This window comes from Lactuca virosa, chromosome 3 (assembly GCF_052849685.1).
Source record: "Lactuca virosa cultivar CGN04683 chromosome 3, Lactuca_virosa_CGN04683_v6, whole genome shotgun sequence".
Classification (NCBI taxonomy): domain Eukaryota; kingdom Viridiplantae; phylum Streptophyta; class Magnoliopsida; order Asterales; family Asteraceae; genus Lactuca; species Lactuca virosa.
In genome coordinates, this window is record NC_136428.1 from 64429185 (window position 1) to 64443347 (window position 14163).

Below are 14163 nucleotides of genomic sequence, written 5' to 3' on the forward strand. Positions count from 1 at the left end.
ATATAAGCAACAATTTTCCACAAATGCCATTGTAAGGATACTTCAAAAAAATAAAACTAAACAATTTTCTTTTATTTTAAAACTTTGCGGAAAAACTTATCCTTACAATCCACATGGAAAATTATTGTTATATATTCCTTAGCAATACATCATAACTTCTTAAGCAACTGCTCTAAATTCTGATGCGATCGAAATCCACCTTCGCGATCAGAATCAGCATATACTTCCTTTAAGATTTCTCTCTATTCTTTGATTCTTAAAACATCAACATGTGACCCAGTCACATCATGTAATGAGGATCTCAGAATAGAAATTAACAGAGTTAGATAATGGGATCTACCTGATGTAGAGTCAAGCTTATTGACTTTAACATCCTTAGGTAAATTTGGCAACTTTGCAATCAACGCCCCTTCCTTTGGAAAAATAAACGTATGGACCCTTTGCTAATGGGACTATCTCAGACTTAGCCTTTCTCTTTACCATTTGGTCAACCGGGTTGACTATGGCCAATCCCTTTCCATTGGGGAGAGAATGCTTTTTCTGGATTTCCAGTGTCACCATTGTCACTGTCCATAAAGTTTTTGGGAAGTTGATCTTCTAATCAAATTTGCTTTACTATCGTTCCAAATCATTGCTGATTCAGCAGCACCAAGCAAATAGATATGATCATTAAGGTTCATGTCATAGTCTGTTTCATAGTAGTCCCAAAGGAACTCACTATGTGACTTAGAAAGTGATTGAACATCCAACTTTCTCAAGACTTTGACACCCAACTCTCTCGGCTTGTCAATATGTGACTTCATCTCTAAGATGTGATCACACATAGACATTGCTTGCCATTAGGGCTTGAGTCACCTTGAACTTGTGGGTTAGGGAGAATAATTGGAGGAGGTGGAGGAAGAGAAGTATGACTTCCATGAGCCAAACTCGGGAAGTCATATTCATTAGGAAAGCTTGGTTTGGGAAGATCATTGTTGTCTAAACCAGACATCAACAATGGGAGAAATTCACGTAAAGTTGATTTAAGTCCTTAATATAACATCCAATATGATATATTAAGGCTAGGACCCAACAAACTATTTTATAACTTGGAAGAGGGATGCCGTAATCCAAACTATAAAATATTTGAAGGTAGGTGAATGACGATTCACCAATTTCCACCAAGATAAACGAAATGTATTATTAGGTTTTAATTGGTTTTGAAACTCCTAGATTCTTTTGAGATTCATTGAACTTTTCAATGGCATGTTTCAATCTTGAGTGTGCCCTTCAGGTTTTGTGACTGGGATGCCGAGGATCACAAAACAAGGTGTGAAGTAACCATGCAAATATACTTGGTACCCTTAATATTTACCCCTCAATCGATGTGTCGGTTAACCACACACGCTCCAACGATACTATGATAAACATTAAGTTACCCTTTGCCTACCTTGTCAAGTCTAGGTTAGTGTGCTGGTTAACCACACACGCTCCACTAACAGCTTAAACAAAGTGCAAAGTGTAATTTCATGGATTAGCACCTTATTCACATTTTCCTAAGTAACTAAGATTGGGAATTTATAAGTGTTTAGTTACTTAGTATTTATCATTATACTTATAATGAAGGGAGAATTATAGTCCTTGTCCTACCTGTTCGGCTAACGACCCTCCACCGGTCAACGAAGCGGTGAGTGAGAGTGGACATCCATTAAACTGCCATTTTATAGGCAGTAACCTTATACCCCCCTTGTAGACCGGCTTCGTGAATGAGGCCTACTAATGGTAAGACGACTTGCTCTTATACATATAATATATTAAACTTTTAATATTATAATAGTATAAGGGTGTATTTTAGACATTTAAAATACTTGGTGGTTTAATCTATTAATTAAACTAAACTTTTAATTTAATTAAACTCAAACCATATTTTTATTTATGGATTTAATAATACTCTTTTAATTAAACACTTTAATTAACTATTAATAAAGTCCATAAGAGTTAATTTGAATTATTCAATAAAACATCATAATTCCAGTTATTAAATTCAAAATTAAAACCATTTAATTAATTGTTTAAGTTATGAACCCAAGAGTTTTAGAATTCAATTCTTTTTTTTCATAAAAAGCTTTTTCCAAATTCCAAAACTTGAGGGCAAGTTTTGTAACTATTGAAAACCTTTGGATTCCATAACTTATGGAGTTAAATACTTGTTTTATGATGAAACTTTTCATGTTCCATAACTTAAGAACAAGTTATGGAATTCTTTAGAACATTAACTCCAAATTTTGTAACTCCATAAAAACTTTAAATCAATTTTTTTTTGAAAAAAACTTTCATATCCATAGCTTATGGAGGTTTCAAAACACTTAAGATCACAACTTTAAAAAAAACTTTTGAGCTCCAAAATTTTATGACAAAATTTGTAACTCCTTAAAACATTTAGATCAAACTTTTAAAACTAATAAAATAATCATATCATTTTATCTTTTACTAAATTTGACCTAATTCAACTCATATAGCAAATGATTCAAATTTTACAAATAATTAGTTTTTCACAAAACAAGTAATTATCTTAAAATTTGACAAACTTCATGTTGTTTTTTTCCTTTTTTTCCAACTTGAAAATAAAACATTTGTATCAATATAACAGAAAACAACCCATGGCTCTGATACCACTGTTGGGTTTTGAGCATTCTAACACTCCTATGGTGTACATGCGACCCTATAAACCTTGGATCTATGTTTTCTTTATTATACATGCAAATATTAACTATTCCAAGGTTTCATCCTAACTAGCATATTATGAAGCACCTATACTACAAAGTTCTAGTTAGATGACATACCTTTTGATGTAGCTTGATGTCTTCAAGCTTTAAGAGCTTAGCCCCAATAGTGTGGAAGCCTCAGATGGAATCACAAATCACCAAAACACCTTGGAAGAACTTGAGAGAATATGTATGCACACTAAAATCGGCCCACTCTTATTTTCACACACTTGTGCCAAATTTTGTGAGCCAAGGACCCCTTTATATATTATGGAGGATTAGGGTTACATCCATGAAAACCCTAATACCCATGACCTTTCATTTACTTGGCCCATTCCATATATATAAGAGTCCATATTTAATTAGTTCTTTTTGATCACTTAATTAATTCTAAATTAATTCTTGATCAATACTAATTAAATAATATGATTCCATATTAATATATTATAACTTATAATATATTAATATAAATCATAAATATACTATTCTCAAAAGACTATCCATATAAATTGTGCTGGTGAAGTGCAACCCAAATGGACCATGCCGGGTCGGGTCAAGTACATACCAAATATAGTTATGGACTTAGACATTAATCCAACACAAATGTGCATGGTGACTTGCATGAATTAGAAGATGATGCAGATAGTTAAAGACCGTTTGTCTCCACGATACTAGAGTAAATTATGGCATAGTGTGTCTTGCAAAGTAGACACTACCCGAGAAAGAATTTATATGAAGCATTGGAAGTAAAAATTATATCGACCTATGAAAAAGTATTAGAATATGCTAGATCGAGCATATGCGTGAGAAGAATATTAGAAGGCGAGTATAGGTAATCCAATATATGTTTGATAGAAATGCGAAAACCCTAGTTGAGTCTAGGAGAAATTGTTGTATGTATTTGTTTGAACACATTCATGTGTGATAAGTTGTTTTGTGATTTTCAATGGTGACTTGGAAAACTGCGAGACAATACTTGGGACGAGTATGAGTAGGTGTGAATGATAGTAGAGGCCTATACTATCGGAAGCACAGGACTCACGCTTGGATCAGGGAAAATCACAAGGTTACCGAGAAGCTAATAAATGATTCCGTTTTATTCATGTGTGTCGTTACCTTCGTTTCGGCAATGACTAAGAAGATAATTATAGTTCAAATCTTAATGTCATAAAGAGTGGAGTCCGATTAATATAAATCTACAAGGATAAAGTTGATTGGTTTAGAAAGCCATGTATTGAGTAATGAAGAAACTTCAGTCAAGAAGGAGATGGTCGAGATGGTCGATAGAAATATAACGATCTTCATTAAAGAATTGAGCAACCATTAACTAGAGATGTTACCCGTTATGAAGGCGATTAAGAATTTAGTTATTCATGGAAGGATTACAGTATGAAATCCGTGATTTAGTAATCAATCGAAATATTCTGTCATTTAACAAAATTGATGTGTATGTCCGAAAGCACGAATTAGAGATACGTGGTGCTATTCTTTCTGTTTCGAAGAATCCATGTGTTGATCAAACTCTTTTTGTTTTCTTTATTCCATCAGCTTGATTTATTCGATATGATTCTAATACAAGAGTTTGGTTCGTTATGTGTCTTGTGCGTTATAAAATTTAAGGTCATTAGAATAAGACCATTCAAGTTGTTGTTATAGCAAAAGTAAAGAGGAGAAGAAAACTGTTAATACCTTGAAAGAGGAGATGAAAACTGTGAATGATAGCATTTGGATAATTATCGACCGACTGATTAAGAGTGCATATTTTCTCGCCATACATACAACGGTTCTAATGGAGAAATACGCATAAGTTTACTTAGACGAAACTGTGGCGAGACATGGTGTGCCACTAAAGATTATTTCCGATCGTGATACTCACTTCACTTCTCACTTTGGGCGAGTATGAAAAGTGAATTGGTATCTCGAGTTGCTCCCAACACAGCATATCATCCCAGACAGATGGTTAGACGGAGAGAACAATCTAAGCAGTAGAAGATATGCTTCGTGCATGTGTCTTAGAGTTCGGTAGTAACTGTGAACAATATTATGTTGGCATAATGTAGGACAGAAAATCCTTGGTGGTCCTGAAATGATTCAAGACACCACTGATAAGATTCAAATTATACTTAGGGATAATAAGAATGAGATAAGAGCGAAATATCCTCATTTGTCTAAATCGTTGTGATTTCGGGGACGAAATCCTTGAAAGGAGGAGGTATTTGTAACATACACGTTTTGAAATCGTGTTATCTAATTTGAAAAGTTAATAATATTATGAAATATTATGTGAAATTAAGTGTTGAGTTCTAACAAATAGTTTTTACTAGAAATAAATTAAAACTATGTTTAGAATCACTCATAAAATATTGGAAGTCTTATGAGATTCCAATTAAAAGCCAAATAGTGAAATTTAGCGAAAATATAAAATTTGAAATAAGTAAAATTTTATTATTGAAAGTTGTAGATAATCTCGTTAGAAACATGTAGGCGAAACCTCATCGAAATCCGAGTTATAACGAAGAAGTTATGACCAGTCGAAGATCCGCGACAAACCGGCACGGTGCCGAATGACGTAAAAAGTGAGTTTTTGATAAACTACTTTTTAGCCTTAGTAATCTAAATGAAAGTTGTAGTATTCGTTAAACCGACAATTTTGATAAAAAGAACGCCAAAATCTGACTTCGTATGAGAAAGTTATTATTTTTCTAAGTTTCAGCTTAGCAGTAGACAACTAAAAACTCGAATTTTAGATCGAGTGATTTTTAGCCGACATAATCTAAACGAGAATCGAAGGTCTCGTCAATAGTAGTACAACGGTAAAAAGTTTGACGAAAACGGACGTCAGATGAAGAAGTTATGAATTTTTAACGGATTTTCCTATCCCGGTCTGTTAAAAATAATAATATAAAAAATAAAATCAAAATTTTCCAACGAAGTTTAAACAAAAGTTGTAGAACATAATTTTCCCTACGCGTGCATATAAAGAACGTCAAAAACGGAGCCCGTATGAGAAAGTTATGGATTTTACAAGTATGGGCACATTTTTCGAGAAGATTCGCATGAATAGTGCTGCCACGTCATCCTTCGCATACAGCCTCCACTTGGCGTCTTCTGATTGGACTGCAGCCTCGCGTGGCACCCGCTGATTGGTCAGAAGTCGTCACCCTCTTTCCCCATTGGACCGAAGTTCGGTCCACTTAGGAGCTTCCATCTGTCCGAAGTCGATGACGCGTCTGATGAGCTGGTGCCTCGCATGCGCGCCCCGTGTCACCCTTCCGAGCCTCGCACCTGGCCTCCTCGCATGCGCGATGTCTGGCCTCCGAATGAAGCTCCTTCTGCCACGTGGCCTTCGCATCTGCTGACTCTCCTAGCCTCGGATCCGAGCCTTCGGACCTCCCCCTATAAATAAGAGGGCTGCGAACCCTCCCGAGAGAAATGGGAAAATTGCCGTTTTCACCCCCCTTTTTAATACTTCTATTATTTTGACATCCCCCGAAGCCGCAGGATTATTTCCAACGCCCGAAACACGCCCCGAACTTCCCGAGAAGCCCGAAAAATTTATCTTTTCGGTTTCGAAGCCCAACCCTCGCAGGGCCCGGTTATTTCAAGGTGAGTTTAATATATAGGAACAATTGTATGTTATGTGTTATATGTGCTATGTGCTTTTCCATGTATCATCTCGTGTTATTATTTCTGCTATTTTTATAGCAAGGCTGTACCTCTGACCACGAAGTGTATGACATAGGCATCACTTGGGTATTGGTATGAACCGTTGGCCATGAAGTGTATGACATAGGCATCACTTTGGCTTCGGCAGTATTCTAAGATAAGGCTGAAATATTAAAACATAGTCGGTTTGTATCCAATCTTTTGTAATCACTTTATCAATGTAAAATATTATTTTATGAATATGCATGTAGCATGTTTTGGAGTAACTATATTGTCAAGTATGAAAGTTTGGGTCTTTCAAATATATGAAAGTCAAGAAAGGGGTTCTTTCTCGTTTGGACTGCAAAGTCTATAGAGGGTATGATAAAGAAGAGAGTTGTTGACAGGACTGAGGTCGATGAAAAGAGGAAGGCTAAGGGAAGCAACAACAATAGCAACAAGAAGAAGAAGAAGAAGTTTTCGAAGTAAGGCAACAAGTCTGGGAGTAGCTAAGAAGGGAAATGGTGCGACCAGTTCAAAAAGAAGCACTTCGGCGACTGTGTTGTTTGCTTCAAATGCAAGAAGCCAAGGGACATTTCAACAAATTTCCCAGTCAAAGGAAAAGTTTTTTTCGATTGCGGAGAGGAGGGGCACTTAAGCCAAAATGTCCAAAGGTTGAGAAACCAATCCTAAGGATCATGCCACCAAAACCCAAGGGTTGATGCTACCAGATGACCCTCAATGAATCATAGGAAGAGACTGATGTTGCTTTAGGTACATTCTTAGTTAATCAAATTCCTACAAAGATATTATTCGATTCTGGAGTAGATCATTCACTTATATCGCAAGAATTTGGTAGGAATCTTAGATTATCACCACTTAGATTAAGTACCTCTATCTTAGTAGAAGTAGCTGGTGGTTGGAATGTATCTGTTAGCAATAGGTTAGAGGCCATAACTATCAACTTGAACGGAAACAAATTTCGTCAAGAGCTATTGCCTTTTGAGTTAAGTGAGTTCGATATAATTCTTGGCATGGATTAGTTGGGAGAAAACCTCGCAGAAAGCTTATGTGGAAGGAAGAATGTGCATATTAATCCCCCTGGGAAAGATCCATTTGTGGTTTACGGTGATAAGAGTAGAGTAAGATCTGGAATCATCACAATGATGAAAGCCAAAAAATGCCTAGTCAAGGGATGCACGATATTTTTAGCATATGTGATAGATACAAAGAAAGAGAAGAAGGAAATGGCCGATATACCTGTGGTGCATGATTTTCCTGAGGTATTTCCGGATGAATTACCAGGATTACCACCAGAGAAATAGGTAGACTTCAGGGTTGACTTATTTCTAGGCACGACACCAATTGTGAAAGCACCATATTGTCACACCCCAAAACCGAGAACGGTGGAAACGTTCTGGGGCAGAGGACGTCATGTAAAGTATCACAACAATGCAAAGTAGTAAACAAGCAACAACATCATCCATTGCATTAATAGTATAATTTTAAATACAAGTGTGTTCTTTCATAGAATAAATCAATATAACGAATATTCAAAATAAAAGACGAGTCTTGACTGCTCCGTCTTCACAAAACCTGGTCATCGTACCTGTCTATTGGTGACCTGAGAATACAAGTTATTTTGAAAGCGAGTATCAGCTTTAAGCTGGTGAGAACATAAGTATTTTAGTGTCATTGCTTTCTAAAACTGAAAAGAAAAGATTTGGAATTGTTTTATGAAGACTTGGTATGAGTATGAACAACCCTAGAAAATCCCATATTTCCTACTAGTATAAAAAGTAGTCTTCTACCAAGACCCGACTGTTTTGAAGATTTGCACCTCTGTAAAAATGAAGGTTTTTCCCCTAGTATAACTATTATTAACAAAATATAGCTATACTTAAACGTGAATGCGATAAAATCTCAAAGTAACTGTAATAGGGAAAATAATAATTTACCCCAGCAGTAATACTGCTGGCTAATATGTGAATAAGAACATAGACTCCAGGTGATATCGAATGAACAATATGCCTCGAAAAGTCTAAATGAATGAAATATGGACTCCAGGTGGTATTGAATGAACAATACGCCTCAAAAAGTCTAAATGAATGAAGTATGGACTCCAGGTGGTATCGAATGAACAATACGCCTCGAAAAGTCTAAATGAATGAAGTATGGACTCCAGGTGGTATCGAATGAACAATACCCCTCGAAAAGTATAAATGAATGAAGTATGGACTCCAGGTGGTATCGAATGAACAATACGCCTCGAAAAGTCTAAATGAATGAAGTATGGACTCCAGATGGTATCGAATGAACAATACGCCTCGAAAAGTCTAAATGAATGAAGTATGGACTCCAGGTGGTATCGAATAAACAATACGCCTCGAAAAGTCTAAATGAATTAAGTATGGACTCCAGGTGGTATCGAATGAACAATACGCCTCGAAAAGTCTAAATGAATGACCTTAAATTCTCAATTGAATAAATAAAGGTTTGAATGTGAACTCGTATTAAAATAATCGTATAGACTCATGAATGAACTGACTCTTGTGTGATTCCTTGGTACTAGAAATAGTAAATAGTATCTCCTAACTATACCCATAATAGTTACTAGTAATAAATGTATATGAATAATGGAAGGATGCCTTCGCTACCCAAAGGTACTGAACTGACTGATAGAACTTTTATGTCTATATATGTATACAATATATATAACTAATATTTAGACGACCTTTAGACAAATAACTGGATACCCTAAGTCCACAACCAAACAAGGAACATGAAATAAGGTGGGTTAGCAGTCCTAAGTCCTTTAAACATTACTTATATAACTATACATATAGAGGCATGCAATTGATAATATAAAAGTTTAAAGGAAGTTTTGTAAAACATTTGAAAAGTTTAATAATAAGAAGTGATGACTTGATGTCGATTTATAAAATGATTTAAAAGCAGTTTGATTGATATAAACAATTTAAAGTATAAGAAATCCCCTTATTCGGAACACAGTTTGAAGTACATGAAAACCTTTGTTTGGGACACAGATATAACAGGATTTGACAAGAAAGGTGTAGTTTAGGAAACCAGTTTGATAAAGAGTTTAACGTGTAAAAACATTCGAGAAATCATTTTGAAGTAGTTTGCTTGATAAAAACAGCTAAAAGTGTAGTAAATCCAAAGTTTGATAGTTATTAATCACATGTGATTGATATGATAACTATCATGATTCAACTTGTATTCCCCCCCCCACCAAAGCATTTAAAAACATTTAAAAGGTTAATTAAGGGGTATGAACTCACCTGTAGTGAGTGGATCGGATGGAAGTGTCGGACAAGTGCTTGGTGTCAAGTGAAGACTTGCACACACACAAAGATCCTAATAAAATATAAAGACATATGTATGTAAACAATTAGTGATTATAACACTAGTTGGACAAGTATAAACACCCTAATGTGTGGAAAACACTTTGGTCAAAGTGTTAGGAGGCCTTTGGGTTGCAACAAAAGATTGCAAGGCATTGTAAGTGAGTTTATGGTTAATGGACCATACTTAATGGAGTTTACGGCCCAGGGGAGTTTACTCCTGGCCGTAAACTCTCTAATGGGTCTCCATTTGAGGCTTAAAGGTATGATATCTTAAGTAGTTAAGTGTTCCAAGGCTAAACAAGAGGCTAGGTGAGTTTAAGGTCCAAGAATTGACCTTAACATGAGTTTACGTCCAAAGGACCATTCCTTCATGAGTTTACGGCCGTAAACTCATGGTACTAAGTTCCATGTGGTGTTTTGAGGTCTTATAAGTCATAAAGAAGCATCCTTACTTCAAGTCTAAGCCTTAGGAAGTCATAGAGGAACAATTTCTCCCCTTTATAGAGTTTACGGCCCATGGACCATTCCTCATGGGTTTACGGCCGTAAACTCTATATGTTCATGGCCTTTTTGATGTTTAAGGTCCCTAGTTCAATGGTGGTTGGTTCTAGACTAAGTTCCAAGGCTTGGTAAGGGACTAGGGTGCAATTTGCCCCACTTATAGGGGTTTACGGCCTAAGAACATGTCTTGGCCGTAAACTCCTTTGATCTTGTGTTTCTTTGTGATTTCTAAGCTCTAAACATGTTAAACCTAGTGTACAACGAGTTAGAACAAGAGTACTTACGATCTAGGAGCTTGAATGGTCGTTTTTGGCCAAGAACACTAGTGTGTGTTCTTGGTGTTCTTGGTGAAACTTGAAGATCTACACAAATGGAATGATTTCACGGATGAAATCATGTAAGATCACTAGTTCATGTAAGATATCAACTAGTTAGGGCAAGAAACTTACGAGTTTTGAAGATCAGGGACGAAGATCGGGATGATAGTCGAGAGGATTTGGGAGGAAATCAGCCAAGGGAAAGAAAGAAATGAACAAATGGCCTTCACTTGATCATATAAAGTGGAGTTTACGGCCCACATTGAGTTTACGGCCGTAAACTCCCATGTGGTGGCCGTGAACTCCAGGTCAAGGTGTTTCAGGCTCGTTCTTTGTACTATAGATCCAACAGATAAACCCCGACACTTATCCCTTAAGTGTACAAGGCTCAGAACATTCAAACAGGTTCCAAATTGTGCTAAAACTTAGTAGGAATGAGTTTGACTTCCAATGAAGTGTTTGACTGTACAAGATAGAAAATTTCGGGTTGTCACACATATCGTTTAGCTCCTACATAAATGAAGGAATTAATGACACAACTCCAGGAGTTGTTGGACAAAGGTTTTATAAGACCTAGTTCATCATCCTGGGGTGCTCCAGTACTGTTCGTAAAGAAGAAGGACAGTACAATGAGAATGTGCATTGATTATACAAAGCTAAACAAACCTACAATCAAAAATAGGTATCCTTTACCTAGGATAGACGACTTGTTCGATCAATTGCAGGGAGCAACCGTTTCTCCAAAATTGATCTCAGGTCAGGCTATCATCAGTTGAAGATTAAAGAGCAAGATATTCAAAAGACATCCTTTAGAACAAGGTATGAGCACTTTGAATTCCTTGCTATGTAATTCGGACTAACAAATATTCAAGCAACATTCATGGATATGATGCATCGAGTTTGTAAACCTTTTCTTGATAAATTAGTAATAGTATTCATGGATGATATCTTGATTTATTCCAAGAACAATGAAGATCAGAGTAGCATCTCCGAGAAGTACTAGAAGTCCTAAAGAGGGAGAATCTTTATGCAAAGTTGTCCAAGTGAGACTTTTGGATACAGGAGATTCAACTCTTGGGTCATATAGTTAACCGTGAAGGAATTATGGTTGATGCAACAAATAAGGAAGTTGTGATGAAATGGCAGACGCTAAAGAGTGCGACAAAGATCCGTAGTTTTCTTGGATTGACGGGTTACTATCGAAGATTTTGTTGGGTTATGAGCATAACATCATTCCTATGGTGTTCATGCAACCCTAGTTGCTTTGATCTAGGTTTTCCTAAGTAAACATACAACATTGAATACCAAAGTAATAAACCCTAATTGACTAGCATACAAATCCAAAAATCACATATGATTAGGGTTAGAAAGTTTACCTTGATTGTTATGTAGTAATAACAATCACAATCCTTCTTGATCTTGACTTCTGGAAGCCTAGTGCCTCAAATGTTGCACCTCTAATGTAATCACAAACACTCAATGCAACAAGATGACTTGGAGAGGGAAGGATTTCGGCTAGGGTTTCTCACAGAACTCATTGGGGCCGAAAATCCTATGTAAAGGTTTCCTTATATAGCTGTGTGGGCTGCTAGGGTTTCTGAAGGAAACCCTAATTCCTCCTTAATGCCTAAGCAGCCCATGGACTCCTTCCTTAGATCCCTTAGACGAAATCTTATGGGCTTCCCCATAAATTTTGTCCACTCCACTCTATGGAGTTTATCAGCCCAACTAGCAACTAATAGTTAATTGCAATATCAGCCCCCATTATTTAATCAGTCTCTTTTGATCACCAAATTAATACCAAATTAATTTCTGATCAATACTAATTAAATAATATGATTTCCAAATAATATATTAATCTCATAATATATTAATAAAACCATTTTGAGTACCAATTTATTATTCATATAATAAATCTTACTCTCTCTCCTCTTGTCATCCTATCAAGTTGCATGAGTGAAGGCAACCCAAAAGGACCATGCTCATAATCGGGTCAAGTACATACCACAATGGTTATGGGCTTATACACCTAATCCAATAGTCTTCCACTTAGATAAGTCTAATAACTATTTTGCAAATACGACTTCAGAACGTGATCAGCAATCATAGCTTTCAAAAGCCGCTGTCAACTCTGATCTTATCAGAAACGCGTCCTTTAGATAAGGGATCATATATTCCTCCATTTTATATATCTTATAGACCGAGACATGGATTTTAATCATTCTCTCTGTCTATATGTTGTTTCCCGATTTCTGATTAATGACAACTGACAACAGACTACAGTTGAACACATCAACTTAGTCTCGGCTTGGCCAAGCGCTTTAGGGTGTCATCACTAAATCATCGAGGGGACCACAGATATCGCTTTTATCCCTCTTAGAGTAAAAGGAACGGATAAACTTCGAATCAAATGCTCGCTTGTACTTACTCATCAAATTGCACCCAACAATATGTTTTATAACACCAAGTTACTGGTGCGTTTACATATTATCAACGTGCAACCGACTTGCAAACTACAACTCACATAAGATATTATCTTCTCACTAATCACTTATGATAAAATCCATGAAGTGATTCAAGTGAGCTTGGGTTTAATCCACTACTCTAATCTTATTACAGGAGTACTCATCAACACTGCAACAGACTTTTGCTATGTCTAAACGCTTTAGACAATCTACAGTCGGATTCATGACAGTCTAGCTTCAATACCTACTTCCAAAGTATTATCGACTATGGATGATTTGAATAATCATATTATTCGGGAAGTTAAAACATGCAAAGTGAAACACAAGAATAATAGAATCCAATATGGTCTCAAACATGTAAGTATAAATAAAACACATTTTATTTAGTCACCATATTGATTACACATTATTCATTGTATAATGTTTCGGATAATCAACTTATTACTTGAATTATAATAATAGTTGTCCCATGCTCTAAGCATGCACACTATGTTTACCTATGGTCCATACTTTGTGAAATAGATCAATTGAACACATTTCCAACGATACCCATTTCACAATTCCTAATCCTTATCACTAGTGTAAGAATACCAAATTCTTCCCACTATTAGAATATGTTAGATTCTAACATTTTATGCTACGATCCTTTCGTAATGTCACAACACCAAAGCTACCAAGACTTTGCCAATGATATTACAAAGTGCTCTATTGGAGATTGTTACAAGGCAATTCCATAGATATGAAGTCTCACATTCAAAGTACATTTCTTTGAACATCCTTCTAACATAAAAGTTTCTAATCTAGTCATAGATTCTTGATATTCAACTCCCATTTATGGAAACATTTCCATATTTGCCATATGAAAACTCATTATAAATAGAATCATATCTATTCATAATAATGTCAATATGTTCCATCCAATACTCTACTTCCAACTCCCCACAAGCGACCAATCCTTGGCGAACCTCAGATTGCTCTTGACAGTTGTTTAATTAATTTCAGTCATATTTGGTTCTGGTCCTTTTTTCCTCTAAATGCCCTAGGAATTTGGAAAATCAGAACGGTCGATTATTACAACATATGCAATCGATTCTTTACCCGAAGCATATAGGATAAGATACGC